Source organism: Tachyglossus aculeatus, chromosome X1 (genome assembly GCF_015852505.1).
Source record: "Tachyglossus aculeatus isolate mTacAcu1 chromosome X1, mTacAcu1.pri, whole genome shotgun sequence".
Lineage (NCBI taxonomy): Eukaryota > Metazoa > Chordata > Mammalia > Monotremata > Tachyglossidae > Tachyglossus > Tachyglossus aculeatus.
In genome coordinates this window covers 5,312,162-5,336,433 of record NC_052101.1, presented here as the reverse complement: position 1 = coordinate 5,336,433, position 24,272 = coordinate 5,312,162, and positions in this window count along the sequence as shown.

The following is a 24,272-nucleotide window of genomic DNA, read 5'->3' as shown; positions in this document are numbered from 1 at the left end:
GTGTCTGCTTCCTAATCTGGAAAAGGAGGTGGTTCGAAGAAGTCTAGGGAAACACTTCAGTCAATCTATCCCATTGATTGAGCACTTACTGTGTGCAGAGCACTGTACTAAGAGCGTGGCAGAGTACAATATAACAGGGTTCGTGAACATGTCCTCTGCTCACAAGGAGCTTACAGTCTAGAGGGATAGGAACCCGTAAACTCATTAATAAATCCATCCAGATATCCCTCGTGAGAAGAAAACTAAATGTGCAAATGCACACAAAAACACACACACACGAATATATGTTGCCAACTTGTACTTCCCAAGCACTTAGTACAGTGCTCTGCACACAGTAAGTGCTCAATAAATACGATTGATGAGTAATAATAATATTAATGTTGATATTTGTTAAGTGGTTACTATGTGCCAAGCACTGTTCGAAGCACTGGGGTAGATACAAGGTAATCAGGTTGTCCCACATGGGGCTCACAGTCTTAATCCCCATTTTCCAGATGAGGGAACTGAGGCACAGAAAAGTGACTTTCCCAAGGTCACAAAACAGACAAGTGGTGGAGCCGGAATTGGAACCCAAGACCTCTGACAACAAAGACCGTGCCATTTCCATTAAGCCATGTTCCCATATCTCCTATCCTAAAAAACCCTCCCTTTACCTCCGAGATCGTCCAGCTATTCCCCCTATTTTCCTCCAACAATTCCTCTCCAAACTCCTTGAGCAAGTTGTCTACACCCACAGCTTCCAATTCTTCTCTTCCAATTCTCTCCTTGCCCTCCTCCAATCGGACTTCCATTCATTTATTCAATCGTATTTATTGAGCGCTTACTGTGTGCAGAGCACTGTACTGAGCGCTTGGGAAGTACAAGTTGGCAACATATAGAGATGGTCTCTACCCAACAGTGGGCTCACAGTCTAGAAATCTCCAATCTTCTTAACTTCCAAGCTCCTCTTATACAGAAACTGTCCTCTCAAAGGTCAACAGTGGCCTTCTTCTTGCCCAATCCCAAGCCCGTGCTCTTTCCACTAAGCCATACTGAAATACCCATCCCTTTAGACTGTAAGCTCACTGTAGGCAGGAAAGGTGTCTGCCAATAATAATAATAATTAGGGCATTTATTAAGCACTTACTATGTTAATAATAATAATTATGACATTTATTAAGCGCTTACTATGTGCAACGCACTGTTCTAAGCACTGGAGAGGTTACAAGGTGATCAGATTGTCCCACGGGGGGCTCACAGTCTTCATCCCCATTTTACAGATGAGGGAACTGAGACCCAGAGAAGTTAAGTGACTTGCCCAAAGTCACACAGCTGACAATTGGCGGAGCCGGGATTTGAACCCGTGACCTTTGACTCCAAAGCCCAGGCTCTTTCCACTGAGCCACGCTGCTTCTCATGCCAACTCTGTTGTATGAGCACAAACCCTCACAAACACACACACACTCACATAGGTGAATAGGCATTCCTCTAGACTGTGAACTATAAACAGAGTAAGTGCTTCACAAATATCATAAACAAAAGGAAAAGGTGATTTAACATCTATCAGTAATATTTATTCATTCATTCATTCAATCAATCCTATTTATTGAGTGCTTACTGTGTGCAGAGCACTGTACTAAGCGCTTGGGAAGTACAAGTTATTGAACATTTACTATGTGCAGAGCACCTCATGGGGTCCTTGAAAGAGTACAAAAGAGTTAATAGGTCTGATCTTTGCCTTCAAGGGGCTTTTTTAAAGTCTGTTGTGTCCTGGAGAATGTGCTAAGCACTTGGGAGAGTCCAGTAGACATCACCCAAATCAAGCAGACCAAGAAGAAGGTTTAACTGATCAAAATCCTTACGGTTAGGAAACCTGCCACTTCTCCAAGGGCCTAGTGAATGCGTTCTCAGTAATAACAATACTCCACAACTCCAATTTTGCCTTCTCCTCCACAGAATCTTTATTTAGGAGGCTCAGAGTCAGACCCTGGCTCGCATTAAACTACGGTTGACAAGCAGAAGGCATTTTCACTAGTAGCAGACACGGTAATATAACTTCAAGGGTACAATTTGGATTTTATTGCAAAACGTACCACGGCCCAAGCTCTGAAGAAAGTCCGCCTTTCCGGTGTCACAGAACCTACCCCATAATTGAGGAAACTATAAGCGAATCTAATAATAATGATAATAATAATAATTGTGGTATTTATTCAGTGCTTACTATGTGCCAGGAACTGTTCTAAGTGCTGGGGTAGATACAAGATAATCGGGTTGGACACAGTCCCCATCCCACATAATAATAGCGATAATTGTGATACTTGCTAAGTGTTTACAGTGTGCCAGGCATTATACTGGCACAGGCTTTGGAGTCAGAGGTCATGGGTTCAAATCCCGGCTCTGCCATTTGTCAGCTGTGTGACTTTGGGCAAGTCACTTCACTTCTCTGGGCCTCAGTTACCTCATCTGGAAAACGGGGATTAAGACTGTGAGCCCCCCGTGGGACAACCTGATCACCTTGTATCGTCCCCAGTGCTTAGAATAGTGCTTTGCACATAGTAAGCACTTAATAAATGCCATTATTATTATTATTATTATTATTATTATTATTATTATTATTATTATTATTATTAGCACTGGGGGGATACATGCAAATCAGGTTGGACACAGTCCCTATCCCATGTTGGGCTCACAGTCTCAATCCCCATTTTATGGATGAGGTAACTGAGGCCCAGAGAAGTGAAGTGACTTGCTCAAGTTCACATAGCAGACAAATGGAGGAGGCACGATTAGAATTTAGATTAGATTAAATTAGACCTGTGCTCTGTTCACAGCACCGTGGCTCACAGTCTTAATCCCCATTTTAAAGATGAGGGAACTGCGGCCTGCAGAAGGTAAGTGACTTGCCCAAGGTCACAAAGCAGACAAGTGGTGGAGCCGGGATTAGAACCCATGACTTCTGACTCTTAGGCCCCTGCTCTATCCACTAGGCCATGCTGTTTCTCAAGTAGCTTCAAAGGAAAGGAAAGTAGGAAATAAAAAGGCATACTTAAAAGTGCTTAATGATTTTTATAAAATCCTAAGCCTTTGAACGGAGATGTGTCTGCCCTGATAAAATTTTGCTGGAAGACTGTTCTTAAAATGTGAATTTGCATTAAAAAAAAATCACTCACTCCTCTCCTCCCTCTCCCAACTACAATTCAGCATGCTCACTTCACGCCACTAAAGTCAACCTACTTACTGTGCCTGAATTTTGACTATCTCTCTGACCCCTTGGTCACTCTGATACTTCTGTTGGGAATTTCCTCATCTTCATATCAGACAGACCACCACTCTCCCCATCTTAAATGCCCTACTAAAATCATACCTCCTCTGCGAAGCCTTTTTGACTAACCCTTCATCTCTCCACCCTATTTACTCTCTCTATAAATCGCCTATAATAATAATAATAATAATAATAATAATGGCATTATTATTATTATTATTATTATTATTATTATTATTAATGATAATAATAATAATACGATTGATTGATTGATTTGTTAAGCACTTATTATGTGAAAAGCACTGTTCTAAGTGCTGGGGTGGATACAGGGTGATCAGGTTGTCCCACGGGGGGCTCACAGTCTTCATCCCCATTTTACAGATGAGGTCACTGAGGTCCAGAGAAGTGAGGTGACTTGCCCAGAGTCACATAGCTGACAAGTGGCGGAGACGGGATTTGAACCCATGACCTCTGACTCCAAAGGTCGTGCTCTAGCCACTGAGCCATGCCTATGCACTTAGGTGTGTCCACCTTAAGCACTTTGATGTTCAACCTATCCCCTTAACACTTTTCCTACATAATAATAATAATAATAATAATAATAATAATAATAATAATAATAATAGTGATTATGGTATTTGTTAAGTGCTTACTATGTGTCAAGCACTGGTCTAAGAGCTGGAGGTGATACAAGGTAATCAGGTTGTCCCACGAGGGGCTCACAGTCTTAATCCCCATTTTACAGATGAGGTAACTGAGGCACAGAGACGTGAAGAGACTTACCCAAAGTCAAACAGCTAAGTGGGAGAGCCAGGATTAGAACCCATGACCTCTGACTATTTTACTTTCTATCTCCCCCACTAACTTGTAAGCTTCTAGTAAGGGGGAACCTTCCCTGGCTAGGCCCCTCCTCTCCTCTTCTCCCACTCCCTTCTGCATCGCCCTGACTTGCTCCCTTTTTTCTTCCCCCTCTGAACCCCACAGCACTTCTGTACATCTCCTTAATATATTTATTCACATTAATGTCTAATGTCTCTATAAACAATAAGCTCAAGGTGGACAGGGAACGTATCCATTTTTTGTTGTATTGTACTCTCCCAAGCGTTTGGTACAGTACTCTGCACACAGTAAGTGCTCAATAAATTGATTGAATGAATGAATACAAGGTAGGGATCATGTCTATCAACCCTATTGTACTCTCCCAAATGCTCAGTACAGTGCACTGCACACACTAAGCATTTAGAGAAGCAGCATGGCTCAGTGGAGAGATCCCGGGCTTTGGAGTCAGAGGTCATGGGTTCAAATCCAGCTCTGCCAATTGTCAGCTGTGTGACTTTGGGCAAGTCACTTCACTTCTCTGGGCCTCAGTGACCTCATCTGGAAAATGGGGATGAAGACCGTGAGCCCCCCTTGGGACAACCTGATCACCTTGTAACCTCTCCAGTGCTTAGAACGGTGCTTTGCACATAGTAAGCGCTTAATAAATGCCATTATTATTATCATCTCATGTTTTGAAATAGAAGAATCCATCCCTTAATTTGCTGGGAAGCATTCTCCTTTAGCACAACGGCTAGCTTTCCAAATTAGTGTCAACATGTTGCAATGTCATTTTTATGCTCATCTTTCACTTTCTCTTGTTATACCTTTATTAATTAACACTTCCAGGATGAGGAAAGTAACACGTTCCTGCCTTCAGATTTTCTTAACACCACTCCTAATCCTTCAGTCAAGAACAGCTGATGCATCCGAACTTTTGGGCCCTATTCCCTTTAACTAGAAATAACTCTTCCACTTTCACTTTCTTTTAAATCCCAACTTCATCAAATTCCAGGATGTCAACTTTGCCGAGGTCAGGCTATCCACCGTATTTGGAAATCCGCGAGGAAGAGGGGAGTCCATTAGTGTTGTTAGTTGTGTACTTATCAGCTTCTCCTCAAGTAATATTTATTGAGCGCAGGAGCGTGATAATACGCTAGAAGCTTTTATCAGGTGGTCAGTATTGTCCAACACAACTTATTAAGCATTTATTAAGCTCCCATGGTTTGTTTTGCTTTCCCTCACCGTGAGTGAAATGCAGAAGTGAAAAAACAAGCAGGCTGCCTCAAATTATGCCACTGGTTTTTCTCAATGCAATTAATAATGTCCTCACTGGACTCAAATGCAAATCAATCCATCGGTGATATTTATTCATTCATTCAGTCGTATTTATTGAGCGCTTACTGTGTGCAGAGCACTGTACTAAGCGCTTGGGAAGTACTCCAAACTCCTCCAAGAGGGATACCCCGACTAAATCCTCATTTTCCCTTCTCCCAATCCCTTCTGTGTCACCCTTGCATGTGCTTTGCCCCTTCCCCAGCCCCATAGCATTTATGTATGTATCCATGATTTATTTATTTATGTATATTAGCGTTTATCTCCCTTCCTAGACTGTAAGCCGCAGGGAAGGTGTCTACAACTGTCACATCGTACTTTCCCAAGCGCTTAATACAGTGCCGTGCACACAGTAAGCGCTAGATAAATACCATCGATTGATTGAGGACTTATCAGTCAGCTGATTCATACAATTCATGCTGCAAGTCATATGAATGCAGGAACTGGAAGAACTCCTTGGCCAAAATATACAGCACATCTTTAGCACAAATCACTTGAAAAAATAAACCAGGAAGGTCCTCGACACACAGAAAGGAGGAGGTTCGGCAGGGATTGAATTCATGGTTGAAATTAGTGGCGAGAGGAAAATTCCCATTTAGTAATGTTTTGAAATTCCTGCCACATAAGTAAAAGCAGAGGCAGCTGGAGAAGTTGGAGAATCAGCGTGGCTCAGTGGGTTTTGGAGTCAGAGGTCGTGGGTTCAAATCCCAGCCCCGCCAATTGTCAGCTGGGTGACTTTGGGCAAGTCACTTCACTTCTCCGGGACTCAGTTCCCTCATCTGTAAAATGGGGATGAAGACTGTGAGCCCCCGGGGGGACAACCTGATCACCTTGTAACCTCTCCAGCGCTTAGAACAGTTTGCACATAGTAAGCACTTAATAAATGCCATTGTTATTATTATTATTAAAAGCTCATTTATATACCCACCGAGTGATTTGGGAACTAACTTTTCGGGGGGTACTGGAGTTCGCTTGAAGGATTTCCGTTTAAGTTTAGTTTAAACAGATTGTCTAGTTCATAGCCACTAAGTGAAGATGCCTATTCTATTTCCTCTAGGCCTTTGGAAACAGGTACCAAACGCAAGTACTCGTCTGAAGTGAACATCATCGCCCAGAATGTTTTAATAGGGAGAGAAACCGGGTGCAAATCAAGCCAGGGTTAGAGTCGCTCAAGATGAACAGGATTCTGTTCCTAAGCCCCCTCCTTCCCCTCTCCACAGCACCCGTATATATCTGTATAATCAATCAATCAATCGTATTTATTGAGCGCTTACTATGTGCAGAGCACTGTACTAAGCGCTTGGGAAGTACAAATTGGCATCACATAGAGACAGTCCCTACCCGATAGTGGGCTCACAGTCTAAAAGGGGGAGACAGAGAACAGAACCAAACATACCAACAAAATAAAATAAGTAGGATAGAAATGTACAAGTAAAATAAATAAATAAATAAATAAACAGAGTAATAAATATGTACAACCATATATACATATATACAGGTGCTGTGGGGAGGGGAAGGCGGTAAGGCGGGGGGATGGAGAGGGGGACGAGGGGGAGAGGAAAGAAGGGGCTCAATCTGGGAAGGCCTCCTGGAGGAGGTGAGCTCTCAGCAGGGCCTTGAAGGGAGGAAGAGAGCTAGCTTGGCGGATGGGCAGAGGGAGGGCATTCCAGGCCCGGGGGATGACGTGGGCCGGGGGTCGATGGCGGGACAGGCGAGAGCGAGGTACAGTGAGGAGATTAGTGGTGGAGGAGCGGAGGGTGCGGGCTGGGCAGTAGAAGGAGAGAAGGGAGGTGAGGTAGGAGGGGGCGAGGTGATGGAGAGCCTTGAAGCCCAGGGTGAGGAGTTTCTGCCTGATGCGCAGATTGATTGGGAGCCATTGGAGGTTTTTGAGGAGGGGAGTGATATGTCCAGAGCGTTTCTGGACAAAGATAATCCGGGCAGCAGCATGAAGTATGGATTGAAGTGGAGAGAGACACGAGGATGGGAGATCAGAGAGAAGGCTAGTGCAGTAGTCCAGACGGGATAGGATGAGAGCTTGAATTAGCAGGGTAGCGGTTTGGATGGAGAGGAAAGGGCGGATCTTGGCAATGTTGCGGAGCTGAGACCGGCAGGTTTTGGTGACGGCTTGGATGTGAGGGGTGAATGAGAGAGCGGAGTCGAGGATGACACCAAGGTTGTGGGCTTGTGAGACGGGAAGGATGGTAGTGCCGTCAACAGAGATGGGAAAGTCAGGGAGAGGACAAGGTTTGGGAGGGAAGACAAGGAGCTCAGTCTTCGACATGTTGAGCTTTAGGTGGCGGGCGGACATCCAGATGGAGATGTCCTGAAGGCAGGAGGAGATGCGAGCCTGGAGGGAGGGGGAGAGAGCAGGGGCAGAGATGGAGATCTGGGTGTCATCAGCGTAGAGGTGATAGTTGAAGCCGTGGGAGCGAATGAGGTCACCAAGGGAGTGAGTGTAGATTGAGAACAGAAGGGGACCAAGCACTGAACCTTGGGGAACTCCCACAGTAAGAGGATGGGAGGGGGAGGAGGAGCCTGCAAAAGAGACTGAGAAAGAACGACCGGAGAGATAAGAGGAGAACCAGGAGAGGACGGAGTCTGTGAAGCCAAGGTCAGATAACGTGTTGAGGAGAAGGGGGTGGTCCACAGTGTCAAAGGCAGCTGAGAGGTCGAGGAGGATTAGGACAGAGTATGAGCCGTTGGATTTGGCAAGCAGGAGGTCATTGGTGACCTTTGAGAGCGCAGTTTCCGTGGAATGAAGGGGACGGAAGCCAGACTGGAGGGGGTCGAGGAGAGAGTTGTTGTTGAGGAATTCTAGGCAGCGCGTGTAGACAACTCGTTCAAGGAGTTTGGAAAGGAATGGTAGGAGGGATATGGGACGATAACTAGAAGGTGAGGTGGGGTCAAGAGAGGGTTTTTTTAGGATGGGAGAGACATGGGCATGTTTGAAGGCAGAGGGGAAGGAACCAGTGGAGAGTGAGCGGTTGAAGATGGAAGTTAAGGAGGGGAGAAGGGATGGAGCGAGAGATTTCATAAGATGAGAGGGAATGGGGTCAGAAGCACAGGTGGCCGGAGTAGCACTTGAGAGGAGGGAGGAGAGTTCCTCTGAGGATACCACTGGGAAGGATGGGAGAGTAGCAGAGAATGTTGAGAGCCGGGGGGTTGGAGAAAGGGGGGAAGAGACTTTGGGGAGGTCGGACCTGATGGATTTAATTTTGTTAATGAAGTAGGAGGCCAGATCGTTGGGGGTGAGGGAAGGAGGAGGGGGAGGAACCGGGGGCCTGAGAAGGGAGTTGAATGTACGGAAGAGCTGGCGGGGGTGATGGGCATGGGTGTCAATAAGGGAGGAGAAATAGTTTTGTCTGGCAGAAGAGAGGGCTGAGTTAAGGCAGGAAAGGATAAACTTGAAGTGAACGAGGTTGGCATGGTGTTTAGACTTTCGCCAGCAGCGTTCGGCAGCTCGAGCATCAGAGCGAAGGAGGCGGACAGTGGCAGTGATCCAGGGCTGTGGGTTAGTGGTGCGAGAGCGGCGAAGGGAAAGGGGAGCGAGCGAGTCTAGCTGAGTAGAAAGGGTAGAGTTGAGAGCAGTAATCTGATCATCAAGACTGGGTAGAGAGGAGAGGGTGGCGAGGTGGGGTGTGAGGCGTTCCGAAAGATGGGTGGGGTCCAGAGAGCGGAGATCTCTGTGAGGGAGTAATACGGATTTACAGGGGAAAGGAGTGTGAGTGAGGAGGCAGGTGAGAAGATTATGATCAGAGAGAGGGATCACAGAGTTGGTGAGGGTGGACACAGTGCAGCGGTAGGAGATGATGAGGTCGAGGGTATGACCAAGTTGGTGAGTGGGTGAGGTGGGGTGGAGGAAGAGGTTGGCAGCGTCAAGGAGAGATAGAAGGCGGGCGGCAGAGGAGTCGTTAGGGATATCCATGTGGATATTGAAGTCTCCAAGGATCAGAGTGGGCATGGAGAAGGAGAGAAGGAATGTGAGGAAGGGGTCAAAGTCGGTGTACAAACTGTATAAGTTTGTACGGATTTATTACTCTATTTATTTATTTTATTTGTACATATTTATTCTATTTATTTTATTTTGTTAAGATGTTTGGTTTTGTTGTCTCATCTCCCCCTTCTAGACTGTGAGCCCGCTTTTGGGTAGGGACCGTCTCTATATGTTGTCAACTTGTACTTCCCAAGCGCTTAGTACAATGCTCTGCACACAGTAAGTGCTCAGTAAATACGACTGAATGAATGAATTCTGTTCTGGACCGTTACGATAAGCTAGAGAAAAGATAATTAGTGACCTATCTCACTGAATCTGAGACACAGCATGGCGTAGTGGCTAGGGCGCGGGCTTGGGACTCAGAAGGTCATGGATTCTAATCCTGACTCTGCCACTTGTCTGCTTGCTCCGCCTTGAGCAAGTCGCTTCGCTTCTCCGTGCATCAGTTACCTCATCTGGAAAATGGGGATTGAGATTTTGAGTGCCATGTGGGACAGGGACTGTGTACACCTCAGCGCTTAGTACATAGTAAGCACTTAACAAATACTATATTATCAACTATTGCTGAATTAGGCCTATTCTAACACTTCCCTCAATCAATAGGTTGTGTGCAGACCCTGTACTGAGTGCTTGGGAGCGTACACTAGACTGGGAGTCCTTTTAGACCGTTAGCCCGCTGTTGGTTAGGGACCATCTCTATATGTTGCCAACTTGTACTTCCCAAGCGTTTAGTACAGTGCTCTGCACACAGTAAGCGCTCAATAAATACGATTGAATGAATGAATGAATACACTAGAATCAGTGGGCATCGCCCCTGCTCACCAGGAGTTTATAACAATGGCCATATGATTCATTCTATCAATATCCTCCTCCTACCCTACTAACAGTGTCAATTCCATTAGGAAATTTGATTTTAAAAAATGACAATTTCCAGACCAATATTTTAAATATATATTTTAAGGGAGGAATATTAGTGTTATTACTACCATGTTGCATTGCAGGTTGTTGGGTAAACTGTATAAAAATACACAACATGCCAGTTTGCAGGAATCAAATACAATTCAATTTTGTGGCTTTATGAGCCTCTTTTGGAAGGATTCTGATTAATAATTTGCTAGCCAAGTCCCATGGGTAGAGTGCAAATGGGTCGGGATGGGGATTCTGTTCTGCTAGAGCACATATTTTCTTAAGATGACATAGATAATTAATCAGTGGTATTGTTTGAGTACCTACTACGAGCATGCAGAGCACTGAACTAAGTGCTTGGGGGAGTACAATAAAATGAGCAGATATGATGATAATGGCATTTGTTAAGTGCCTACTATGTGCAAAGCACTGTTCTAAGCACTGGGGAGGATACAAGGGGATCAGGTTGCCCCACGTGGGGCTCACAGTCTTTATCCCCATTTTACAGATGAGGTAACTGAGGCCCAGAGAAGTGACTTGCCCAAGGTCACACAGCAGACATGTGGCGGAGCCGGGATTAGAACCCATGACCTCCGACTCCCATGATCCCTTCCCTCAAGGGACTTGCAACCGGGGAAGAAATGATGGAAGAACTGGGGAATGTTCTCCCCACAACACGAGTCCATTTGAGGAATAAAGATGTTTCGTAAGTTGGATCGAGTAGATTTTAATTGGAGAAGAAATGGTTGTTGGTACATAGTCGGAGTTGGATGTGACTGTTTTCCAGCCTCGGCTGTATCCTTACTGTATTGTTCCAACAGTTCTTCATGTTTTTGCCAATGTTCGGTACTTATTACAGAAAATGAGTAAATAGTAAGGATAATAATAATAATAATAATGGTATTTGTTAGGTGCTTATTATGTGCCAAGCACTGTTCTAAGTGCTGGGGTAGATCCAAGGTGATCAGTTTGTCCCACGAGGGGCTCACAGTCTTCATCCTCATTTTGCAGATGAGGGAACTGAGGCACAAAGCAGTGAAGTGGCTTGCCCAAGGTCACACAGCTGACAAGTGGCAGAGCCAGAATTAGAACCCACGTCCTCTGTTTCCCAAACCCGGGCTCTTGTCAGTAAGCCACGCTGCTTCTCTAACTCTGCTATCTTCCAATAAATCCATAATATTAATTTTTTAATAGCACTTACTAAGCGCTTACTATGTGCAAAGCACTGTTCTAAGCGCTGGGGAGGTTACAAGGTGATCAGGTTGTCCCACGGGGGGCTCACAGTCTTCATCCCCATTTTCCAGATGAGGTAACTGAGGCCCAGAGAAGTGAAGTGACTTGCCCAAAATCACCCAGTTAACTGGAGGAGCTGGGATTTGAACCCATGACCTCTGCCCAAAGTCACCCAGCTAACTGGAGGAGCTGGGATTTGAACCCATGACCTCTGATTCCATAGCCCACACTCTTTTCCACTGAGCCACGCTGGGATGAAGACTGGGAGCCCTATGCGGGACGGGGACTGTGTCAACCGATTTGTTTGTATCTACCCCGTTGCTTAATACAGTGCCTGGCAAATAGTAAGTGCTTAACAGATACCATTATCATTATATATCCTTGGATAGCTCAGCTGGTAGAGTGGAGCACTGTATATCCTTAGATCGCTGGTTTGTTTCTGGCTCGAAGGACTTAGTTTTTCCAGAGCTTAGAACAGTGCTTTGCACATAGTAAGCGCTCAATAAATGCTATTATTATTATTATTATTATTATTATTATTATTATTATTATTATTATTATTAGCATTATTTGCTTTCCACACCCCACTTTTCCCAAAGAGCTTATGTCTCCATTTTTGGGTAAGCCATTTTTCTGATTGGCTCATGTAATGGGACTCACTCCAGTGAGAATAATAATAATAAGAAGAAGAAGAAGAAGAAGAAGAAGAATGATAATAATAATGATAATAATAATGGCATTTATTAAGCACTTACTATGGGACTCCCTCCAGTGAGAATAATAATAATAACATTTATTAAGCACTTACTATGGGACTCCCTCCAGTGAGGATAATAATAATAATAATAATAATAATAATAATAATAATAATAATAATAATAATAATAATAATAATGGAATTTATCAAGCACTTACTATGGGACTCCCTCCAGTGATAATAATAATAATAATAATAATAATAATAATAATAATAATAATAATAATAATTAATAACATTTATTAAGCACTTACTATGGGACTCCCTCCAGTGAGGATAATAATAATAATAATAATAATAATAATAATAATAATAATAATAATGGCATTTATTAAGCACTTACTGTGGGACTCCCTCCAGTGAGGATAATAATAATAATAATAATAATAATAATAATAACAATAGCATTTATTAACTGCTTACTATGTGCAAAGCACTGTTCTAAGCACTGGGGAGGTTACAAGGTGATCAGGTTGACCTACGGGGGGCTCACAGTCTTCATCCCCATTTTACAGATGAGGGAACTGAGGCCCAGAGAAGTGAAGTGACTTGCCCAAAGTCACACAAAGCCACACAAAGTCACCACTTTGCTCTACTTAGAGACCAACAAGAGAACATACCCCATGCCTGCTGGATAAAGCTACTTCACTGTGAAACTCCAAAATTCAGATAGGGCTCTGAGGACTGATTTTTCAGAAATCTCACTCGGAATCTGCTAATTGCAGATCTATTAACAATCAGTACTTACACGGGGGTTTACTAGCATTAATGCTATGCTTAGCATAAAACTGGTGTGCGGCCAGAAAGTTTTCCTGAAATATGTGCCAAGTTTTAGCTGGGGAAAAAAGACTATTAGTTCTCATAATTGCCACCCTCATAATATAGTGGTGCTAACTGAAATGAATCAACAGATTACACGCTATTTAAACAGATAGTTCCAATGCAGAAAACTAAGGCAGGTCACCGAGCAGCAACGTGACCGAGTGGAAAGAACATGGGCACGAGAGTGAGAGGTCATGGGTTCTAATCCCGGTTCTGCCATGCGTTCTCTACATGACCCTAAGCAAGTCGCTTAACTTCCCTGTGTCTCAATTACTTCACCTGTTCATTCATTCATTCTTTCAATCGTATTTATTGAGCGCTTACTGTGTGCACAGCACTGTACTAAGCGCTTGGGAAGCCCAAGTCGGCAACATATAGAGATGGTCCCTACCCAACGACAGGCTCACAGTCTAGAAGGGCGAGACAGACAACAAACAAAACATGGAAACAGGTGTCAAAGTCTGTAAAATGGGGATTCAACCCCCTCTAGAATGGAAGCTCGCTGTGGGGACGGAATGTGTCTGTTTTACTGTTATAACGTACTCTCCCAAGTGCTAAGTAGTGAGCTCTGCACACAGTAAGCGCTCAATGAACACCACTGATGACTGTGAGCCCACTGTTGGGTAGGGGCCATCCCTATATGTTGCCAACTTGTACTTCCCAAGCGTTTAGTACAGTGCTGTGCACACAGTAAGCGCTCAATAAATACGATTGAATGAATGAATGAATTATGGTACTTTGTTAAGCACTTTACACATGTCAAGCACTGCACTAAGCACTGGGGTAGATAAAAGATGATCAGATCATTCATATTTATTGAGCACTTACTGTGTGCAGAGCATAATCTTAATCCCCATTTTAAAGATGAGGGAACTGAGGCACAGAGAAGTGACTTGCCCAAAGTCACCCAGCTGACAAGCGGCGGAGCCAGGATTTGAACCCATGACCTCTGACTCCCAAGCCTGTGCTCTTTTCCACTGAGCCACGCTGCTTCTCATTTCCTCTTCTCCCACCTCCTCTGCATCACCCTTGCACTTGGATTTGCACTCTTTATTAACCCCCCCTTTAGCCCCACAACACTTATATACTTAGCCATAATTTTTTTTTATGGTATTTGTTAAGCGCTTACTATGTGCCCAGCACTGTTCTAAGCACTGGAGGAGATACAAGGTAATCAGCTTGTCCCACATGGGGCTCACAGTCTTCATCCCCATTTTACAAATGAGGGAACTGAGGCACGGAGAAGTGAAGTGACATGCCCAAGGTAACATAGCTATCAAGTGGCGGAGCCGGGATTAGAACCCATGACCTCTGGCTCCCAAGCCCGGGCTCTTTCCGTTAAGCCATGCTGCTTCTCTATTATTCATATTAATGTCAGTCTCCCCCTCTGGATTTTAAGTTCATTGTGGCCAGGGAATGTGTCTACCAACTCTGCTTTATTGTACTCTCCCAAGAATTCATTCATTCAATCATATTTATTGAGCGCTTACTGTGTGCAGAGCACTGTACTAAGCGCTTGGGAAAGTACAGTATAACAAACAGATTTCCTGCCCACATTGAGCTTGCAGTCTAGAGGACTGCACCTGTTCAGCATTCAGTACAATGCTGTGCACACAGGAAGCCCTCAATAAATACGACTGATGGATTGTCCCTGCACTTAGTACAATGTCTGGCACATAGTAATTAATTAAACAAGTACCAGAAGAAAAAAAATGAATAAATAAATTCTTAGGGAGAATCGATCAGGTGCTTCTGCGTATCAGTATTATCCGGACTCTACAGGCAATGATAAATCGTCACCATTTTGTTACTAGTGATGTCTGTAGAAATAGGAAGGTCTCTTCATCTCAGCTGAAATAGATATGCTATAGAGTGCAACCCCATAGCAACAGTATTTATTAGGCACCTACTGTGTGCAAAACTCTATACTAAGCCATGGAAAAAAATATATATGTGAAAATATGTCTATTTATTGCTATATTGTATTCTCCCAAGCATTTAGTGCAGTGCTTTGCACACAGTAAGTGCTCAATAAATACAATTGAATTCATTCATTCAATCATATTTATTGAGCGCTTACTGTGTGCAGAGCACTGCACTAAGCGCTTGGGAAGTACAAGTTGGCAACATAGTCAACATAGTCACTAGTGACACAAAGTCACTAGTACTCTGGACGCTTGCAATCTCAGGAGCGGGTAAGGTTTGGTTGGAAGCAGATGGAAAAAACTTGAAACAATAAAAATATAAAATCATGAATGATAAGGACAAGAAAAAAATACAATAAGAGAAATTGGGTACCATGGCTAGAGGAGCAGAATTTCAGGCTTCTGGACACTCGGAGTCTATTTCCCATCAAAATGTGAAATAAGACAATTAAAAACGTACAGTTCGAGCCAGGCTATATTAGCAATCGTATGAAACAGAATAAAAAATTTAATCTCATGCCTTTGTTTAGTAATGGAGAACTGGAAATCAATCGAGACATAATTGGGAATGGATAATCTTCAACTTTCCCTTAACTTTCTTAAAAATATATTTTGGGTCGGCTTTCATTTCCTTCTACAGCAATAAGGACGAGGAGGGAGGTTTCAACTCTATCAATTCTCGGATGCACTTTCAGCGACCTTTGTGACTTTTAGAAAAATACCCCGGAGAATAAAAGAAAATCCCACTGGCGGAAACTGAGCACTGCTGCTCTGGATAAGGATGAACAAAATCAAGGCCCTTATCAGAGAGAGCTCTCTGACTATCTAACAGCACATTAAAATCTAATCCTAAACAAACCAGAAGTCGCCAAAGAGAGCTTTTCCACATGGGATATTTCAGTTTTATCCCCGGGTTGCTAACCCTCAAAACTCATAATCATTATTTTGATTTTTTTGGCGGGGGGGGAAGGAGAAATACTTAATGCCTTCACTCAGAACTCTTATTTTTCTTCCATCTCATTAAGAAGTAAGCTTAATTTTGTGGCTCATCTTCTTAAACGTGTAAGAGAGAATCCCTGAGGTTGCTAGAAAGGCAATTAATAGGCTCTCCTCTTCCTTAAATGGTGCAGGCAGGGGCTGATGAAAACTAACCAGCCTCACCTTTCTGGAATTGGCTGGCTAGAATTTTGAACAGATTGCTAAAGGGCCAGAGCTCATGAGGGAGAAGACTGACATAAATTGTTTCTAAGAGTAGCCCAAAGCAAAATAGAAATGGCTAAATAAATGAATCTCAAGGCATACCTGCTTTTGGATTTCAGGGTATTAATCCCAGGGCTGAACAAAAGTAAATCGGAACTGGGAAGCCAAATTCGTCAGCAAAATGTGGACATCAGCTCCGGCTAAGTACTATAGATCTTGCCCAAGGACAACCTCGCGTTTGGGATTGAAACAGTAACACGGAGACTGGGGAAAAAGCACCGGCCTGGGGGTCAGGCCTAATCCCAGGTCCACTGCTTGTCTGCAGTGGGACCTTGGGCAAGTCACTTAACTTCTCTGGGCCTCAATTTCCACAACTTCTCTGGGTCTCAATTTCCTCAACTTCTCCGGGCCGCAACTTCCACAACTTCTCTGGACCTCAATTTCCACAACTTCTCTGCACTTAAATTTCCACAACTTCTCTGTGCTTCAATTTCCTCCTCTGTAAAATAGGGATTCAATACCTGTTCTCCCTCCCCATTAGGTTGTGAGCCTCATGTGGTGTGTAGACTCTATCTGACTTAATTATCTTGTAGCTAACCCAACACTTAACACAATACTTGTCAAGCAAACACCACAACCCTTATAAAATACCACAATTATTATCATCTCCCAAGTTAGTTCATTCATTTAATCATATTTATTGAGCGCTTACTGTGTGCAGAGCACTGTACTAAGTAATAATAATAATAATGATGGCATTTATTAAGCACTTACCATGTGCAAAGCACTGTTCTAAGCACTGGGGAGGTTACAAGGTGAGTAGGTTGTCCTACATGGGGCTCACAGTCTTCATCCCCATTTTACAGATGAGGTCACTGAGGCACAGAGAAGTTAAGTGACTTGCCCAAAGTCACACAGCTGACAATTGGCAGAGCTGGGATTTGAACCCATGACCACTGACTCCAAAGCCCGTGCTCTTTTCCACTGAGCCACGCTGCTTCCCTATACTTGGGAAGTACAAGTCAGCAACATATAGAGACGGTCCCTACCCAACAATGGGCTCACAATCTAGAAGGGGGAGACAGACAACAAAACAAAACATGTAGTCAGGTATCAAAATCGTCAGAACCAATAGAATTATAACTATATGCACATAATTAACGAAATAAATAGAATAGTTAATATGTACAAGTAAAATACAGTAATCAATCTGTACAAACATATATACAGGTGTTGTGGGGAGGGGATGGAGGTAGGGTTGGGGGGGTGAGGAGGAAGACGGGAAAAAGGGGGCTCAATCTGGGATGGCCTCCTGGAGGAGGTGAGCTCTCAATAGGGCTTTGAAGGGAGGAAGAGAGCTAGCACCCTCATCCCCCAATCCAGCCAACACAATGCACACCATCCTCAAACTAGAAGAAACAGACATTTTGGTTTGCTCACCTTGGGATGAGAAAGGCCGAGGCCTGATCCAATCTCACTTTCCAAAGTTCCAGATTCACCGAGTCGTATGGATCTAGCTTTTACTGTGTGCAAAGCACTGGACTAAGGGCTTGGGAAAATACAATGGAGCGATAAAGAGAGACTATCCCCGCCCACAATGAGATAGGGTCATAGGGCACTCTCATTCTGCTGGGTATCATAGTTCAACACCCCCTGTTCCTCTTCCTCCTCCCAAGGGGAGTCACAGGTCTTGCTCACCTGAATCCCACTTAGCCTGCTCCTTCATGAGAAGTTCGTGTCTCCATATGCAATGGGAATAGGCCTTCCCTCCACCTGCAATGGGGTAGACCTAATTGCCTTCTCTCTCCTTTGGGCAAACCAAAGGCTTGTGGGCACCGTCTTATGACCCAACTAATCTTTCTTCTTAAAGCCGCAGCTGCACTCCTACGATCTCTGCCCCAAACTGAGGGAATCAGCCCAAAATGAAGCTGACATCCTCCACATCCTGTGAAGATAAAAGATCTCTGGAATTCTACTTATAATTAGGATGGCCTTGCATCTGCTTTTATTCATTCACTCATTCAATCGTATTTATTGAGCGCTTACAGTGTGCAGAGCACTGGACTAAGCGCTTGGGAAGTCCAGGTTGGCAACATATAGAGACGGTCCCTACCCAACAGCGGGCTCACAGTCTAGAAGGGGGAGACAGACTACAAAACTAAACATATTAACAAAATAAACTAAATAGAATAGTAAATATGTACAAGAAAAATAAATGGGGTAATAAATCTGTACAAATATATATACCTCTCCCCCATATATCCTCTCTCTCTCTCTCTCCCTCTCCATATATATATATATATATATATATCTCCTATATATATAGGATTCAATCGTATTTATTGAGCGCTTACTGTGTGCAGAGCACTGGACTAAGCACTTGGGAAGTCCAAGTTGGCAACATATAGAGACGGTCCCTACCCAACAGTGGGCTCACAGTCTAAAAGGGGGAGACAGACAATAAAACAAAACATATTAACAAAATAAAATAAATAGAATAAATATGTACAAATAAAATAAATAAATAAATAGAGTAATAAAGGCATACCAACATATATACATATATACAGGTATTTATTTATTTTATTGTACAGATTTATTCTATTCATTTTATTTTGTTAATATGTTTTGTTTTGTTGTCTGTCTCCCCCTTCTAGACTGTGAGCCCGCTGTTGGGTATGGACCGTCTCCATATGTTGCCAACTTGGACTTCCCAAGCGCTTAGTACAGTGCTCTGCACACAGTAAGCTCTCAATAAATACGATTGCATGAATGCATGATGGGGAGGGGGAGGAGGGGAGGAAGAGCTATACCATTTATTCATTCATTCAATCATATTTATTGAGTGCTTACTGTGTGCAGGGCACTGTACTAAGCACTTGGGAAGTACAAGTTGGCAATATGTAGAGACGGTCCCTACCCAACAGTGGGCTCACAGTCTAGAACGGGGGCTCAGACAGCTTGGGGTTTTTTTCCAGCACTCATATACATATTTGTAATTTATTTATTCATATTATTGTCTGTCGCCCCCCCTAGGCTGAAAGCTCTTTGTGGGCAGGGGAATGTGTCTGTTTATTGTTACACTATACCCTTCCAAGCTCTTAGTACAGTGCTATGCACACAGTAAGCACTCAGTAAGCAGCGTGGCTCAGTGGAAAGAGCCCGGGCTTTGGAGTCAGAAGTCATGGGTTCAAATCCCAGCTCTGCCAATTGTCAGCTGTGTGACTTTGGGCAAGTCACTTCACTTCTCTGAGCCTCAGTTACCTCATCGGTAAAATGGGGATGAACACTGTAAACCCCCTGTGGGATAACCTGATCACCTTGTAACCTCCCCAGCACTTAGAACCGTGCTTTGCACATAGTAAGTGCTTAATTAACGCCATCATTATTATTATTGAATGAATGAATGGTCCATTTCACCCATGGTACTGATACAGCGTTGGATGCCTTTATATCACGTTTTCCTTTTAATTTGCATGTATCTGCCCCGCCATTAGCAAACTTCCTGGCATAGAGAAGCAGAGTGGCTCAGTGGAAAGAGCCCGGGCTTCAGAGGCAGAGGTCATGGGTTCAGGTCCCAGCTCTGCCAATTATCAGCTGTGTGACTTTGGGCAAGTCACTTGACTTCTCTAGGCCTCAGTTCCCTCATCTGTAAAATGGGGGTGAAGACTGTGAGCCCGCTGTGGGACAACCTGATCACCTTGTAACCTCCCCAGCGCTTAGAACAGTGCTTTGCACATAGTAAGCACTTAATAAATGGCATCATTATTATTATTATTGAATGAATGAATGATCCATTTCACCCGCGGTACTGATACAGCATTGGATGCCTTTATATCCAGTTTTCCTTTTAATTTGCTTGTGTCTACCCTGCCATTAGTAAACTTCCTGGCATAGAGAGATTGATTAACAATAATAACAATGATAATAAAAAAGTCATAATAATTCTCCAATTGCAACCCATTCTGCATACTTCACTCCTCTAACTGCATACCGACTCAGTGTACCTTAAGGTCATCTTTATTGAGTTTGACTCTGTCATCATCCTCCGTCTTGTCTACAACTCCCTATCCCTTCAGAGGCAACAGACCTCCACTCTCCTCCTCTTCAAATTCCTATTCAAATCACATCTCCATAATAATAATAATACTAATACTACTACTAATAATAATATTTGTTAAGTGCTTACTATGTGCCAAGCACTGTTCAAAGCACTGGAGTACATACAAGAAGCAGCATAGCCTAGTGGCAAGAACACGGGAGTCGGAGGTCATGGGTTCTAATCCCACTTAGCTGTGTGACTTCGGGCAAGTCACTTCACTTCTCTGGGCCTCAGTTATATCTCCTGTAAAACAGGAATTAAGGCTGTGAGCCCCACGTGGGACAACCTTGATTACCTTGTAGCCCCCCAGTGCTTAGAACAGTGCTTGGCATATAGTAAGAGCTTAACAAATGCCATCATTATTATTAGTATTACAAGGTAATCAGGTTGTCCCATGTGCTCTGACGATTTTGACACCTGTCTAAATGTTTCGTTTTGTTGTCCGTCTCCCCCTTCTAGACTGTGAGCTCGTTGTTGGGTAGGGACCGTCTCTGTATGTTGCCGACTTGTACTTCCCAAGCGCTTAGTACAGTGCTCTGCACACAGTAAGCACTCAATAAATACGATTGAATGAAGGAATGAATGGGGCTCACAGTCTTAATCCCCATTTTACAGATGAAGTCACTGAGGCGCAGAGAATTTAAGTGACTTGTCCAAAGTCACACAGCTGACAGGTGGCAGAGGTGGGATTAGAACCCACAACTTCTGACTCCCAACTCTGTGCTCTTTCCATAAACCACGCTGCTTCTTCTTTAAGAGGTTTTTCTCTGAACTAGCCCTTATTTTAGCCATTTGCCCTCCCTTCTGTGTTGTCTTTGTACTTGGCTTTATAACCCTTAAGCACTTTGATTTCCAGCCCAAGCCTCTGCAGAACCTATGTAAATATACACCTGTAATTTAAGTTTATGTCCTTCTCCCCTTCTGTCTTAAGTTCCTTGTGGGCAGGGGTCATGTCAAACTAATCTATTGTATTATAATCTCCCCAAGTGCTTAACACAGTCTCCAGCATGAATGAAATGCCTGATAAATACCGAATAAATACCAATAAATCAACAAATTGATTTACTGATTGACAGTTGTAGTATCTCACTTTGACTCTGAGCCCCATGCAGGACAGGAATGGTATCTGACCTGATTAATTTGTATCTATCCCACTGCTCAGAACAGGGCTTGCCACTCAGAAAGTTCTCAACAAATGTAATTATCTATAATAATAATAATGATAATAATGGCATTTATTAAGCGCTTACTATGTGCCAAGCACTGTTCTAAGTGCTGGGTAGGTCCAAGGTGATCAGGTTGTCCCACGGGGGGCTCACAGTCTTCATCCTCATTTTACAGATGAGGTAACTGAGGCCCAGAGAAGTCAACTTGTACTTCCCAAGCGCTTAGTACAGTGCTCTGCACACAGTAAGCGCTCAATAAATATGATTGAATGAATGAATGAATGAAAGTGACTTGCCCAAGGTCACACAGCTGACAAGTGGCGGAGCTGGGATTTGAACCCATGACCTCTGACTCCAAAGCCCGGGCTCTTTCCATTGAACCACGCTGCTTCTCTCTATATAATATATCTCTCTCTATATATATCTATATATAGATATAGATATATATACAGAGAGAGAGAGATATAGATACATATAGATATATCCTCCATATCTATATATAATAATAATAATGATGGCATTTGTTAAGCAGTTACTGCTAAGCACTTCTAAGCACTGGGGTAAGTACAAGTCAGTGGAAAGAGCCCGGGCTTTGGAGTCAAAGGTCATGGGTTCGAATCCCAGCTCTGCCAATTGTCAGCTGTGTGACTTTAGGCAAGTCATTTAACTTCTCTGGGCCTCAGTTACCTCATCTGTAAAATGGGGATTAAGACTGTGAGCCCCCTGTGGGGCAACCTGATCAACTTATAACCTCCCCAGCGCTTAGAACAGTGCTTTGCACATAGTAAGCACTTAATAAATGCCATTATTATTATTATTATTATTATTACAATATAATCCGCGTGTCCCACGTGGGGCTCACATACTTCATCCCCATTTTACAGATGAGGGAACTGAGGCCCAGAGAAGTTAAGTGACTTGCCCAAAGTCACACAGCTGACAAGTGGAGGAAGCAGATTTAGAACCCACTACCTCTGACTCCCAAGCCTGGGCTCTTTCCACTATATCTGCATGTATAAGGATATTTACTTAAATATAGAAATATAGAGAATTATTAAATGCAGCTTGTACCTTACTTTTCAAAGGTTGAGGAGGAGATGAGGGGCACTGTGAATCGACAGAAAAATAAAACTTCAAATTATTTGAAAAGAGTAGGATGAGATTGAATTTAAGCAATTTTTGTATTCCATTCAGAGCCCTGACTAGAATTAATCCATGGCATTTTTTGAGCACTTACAATGTGCAGAGCCCTGTACTAAGTGCTTGGGAGAGTACAATACAATAGAATTAACAGATATACTACCTGCCCATTACGACCTCACAGTCTAGAGGGGGAGACAGACATTAATATGAATAAGGGATTTATAATATATAAATTAAAGATATGTACATAACAGCCATGGGGCTGGAGATAGGACAAATACCCAATGCACAAAGGTCACAGATCCAAGTGCATAGAGGAAGCAGAAGAGAGAGCAAGCCAGGGAAAAGAGAGCTTAATCAGGGAAGGCCTCTTGGAGGAGTTGTGAACTTAATTTAATTTAACTTAATTGTCAGCTGTGTGACTTTGGGCAAGATACTTCACTTCTCTGTGCCTTAGTTACCTCATCTGTAAAATGGGGATTAAGACTGTGAGCCCCCCGTGGGACAACCTGATCACCTTGTATCCTCCCCAGAGGTTAGAGCAGTGATTTGCACATAGTAAGTGCTTCACAAATGCCATCATTATTATTATTATTATTATCTACCCCAGCGCTTAGAACAATGCCTGGCACAGAGTAAGCACTTAACATATATCATAAAAAAGAGAAAGCTCATTCAGAGCAGGAAAAATTATATCAACCCTGATTTTCACTTCCATCCCCACCAACTACTAAAACCTTCAGGTGCATCTTGATGATGACTGTCTGAGACCAAACCAGGAAGATTTTCTGTCACCTCTGACTGTCCCATTCTTATTTTGGATGTGACACTAGCAAAGAGAACCACGTAGCTGCTTGCCCACTACTGTTGTATGAAAAAACTGTTTTTTTACGGTATTTGTTAAGCACTTAGTATGTGCCAGGCACTGTACTAAGTGCTGGAGTTACATCATCATCATCATCATCATAATAATAATAATAATAATAATAATTCTGGTATTTGTTAAGCACTTAGTATGTGCCAGGCACAGTACTAAGCGTTGAAGTTATATGATAACAATAATAATAATTCTGGTTTTTGTTAAGCACTTAGTATGTGCCAGGCACTGTACTAAGCATTGGAGTTACATAATAATAATAATAATAATAATAATAATAATAATAATAATAATAATAATTCTGGTATTTGTTAAGCACTTAGTATGTGCCAGCCCCGGTACTAAGCATTGAAGTTACATAATAACAATAATAATAATTCTGGTTTTTGTTAAGCACTTAGTATGTACCAGGCACTGTACTAAGCATTGGAGTTACATAATAATAATAATAATAATAATAATAATAATAATTCTGGTATTTGTTAAGCACTTAGTATGTGCCAGGCACTGTACTAAGTGCTGGAGTTACATAATGGTAATAATAATAATTCCGGTATTTGTTAAACACTTATTGTGTGAAAGGCACCATACTAAGTGCTGGGCTGGATACGAGCAAATCGGGTTGGACACAGTTCCTGTCCCACCTAGGGCTCATAGTCTCAATCCCCATTTTACAGATGAGGAAACTGAGGCCCAGAGAAATGAAGTGACTTGCCCAAGGTCACACAGCAGACAAGTGACGGAGCCGGGATTAG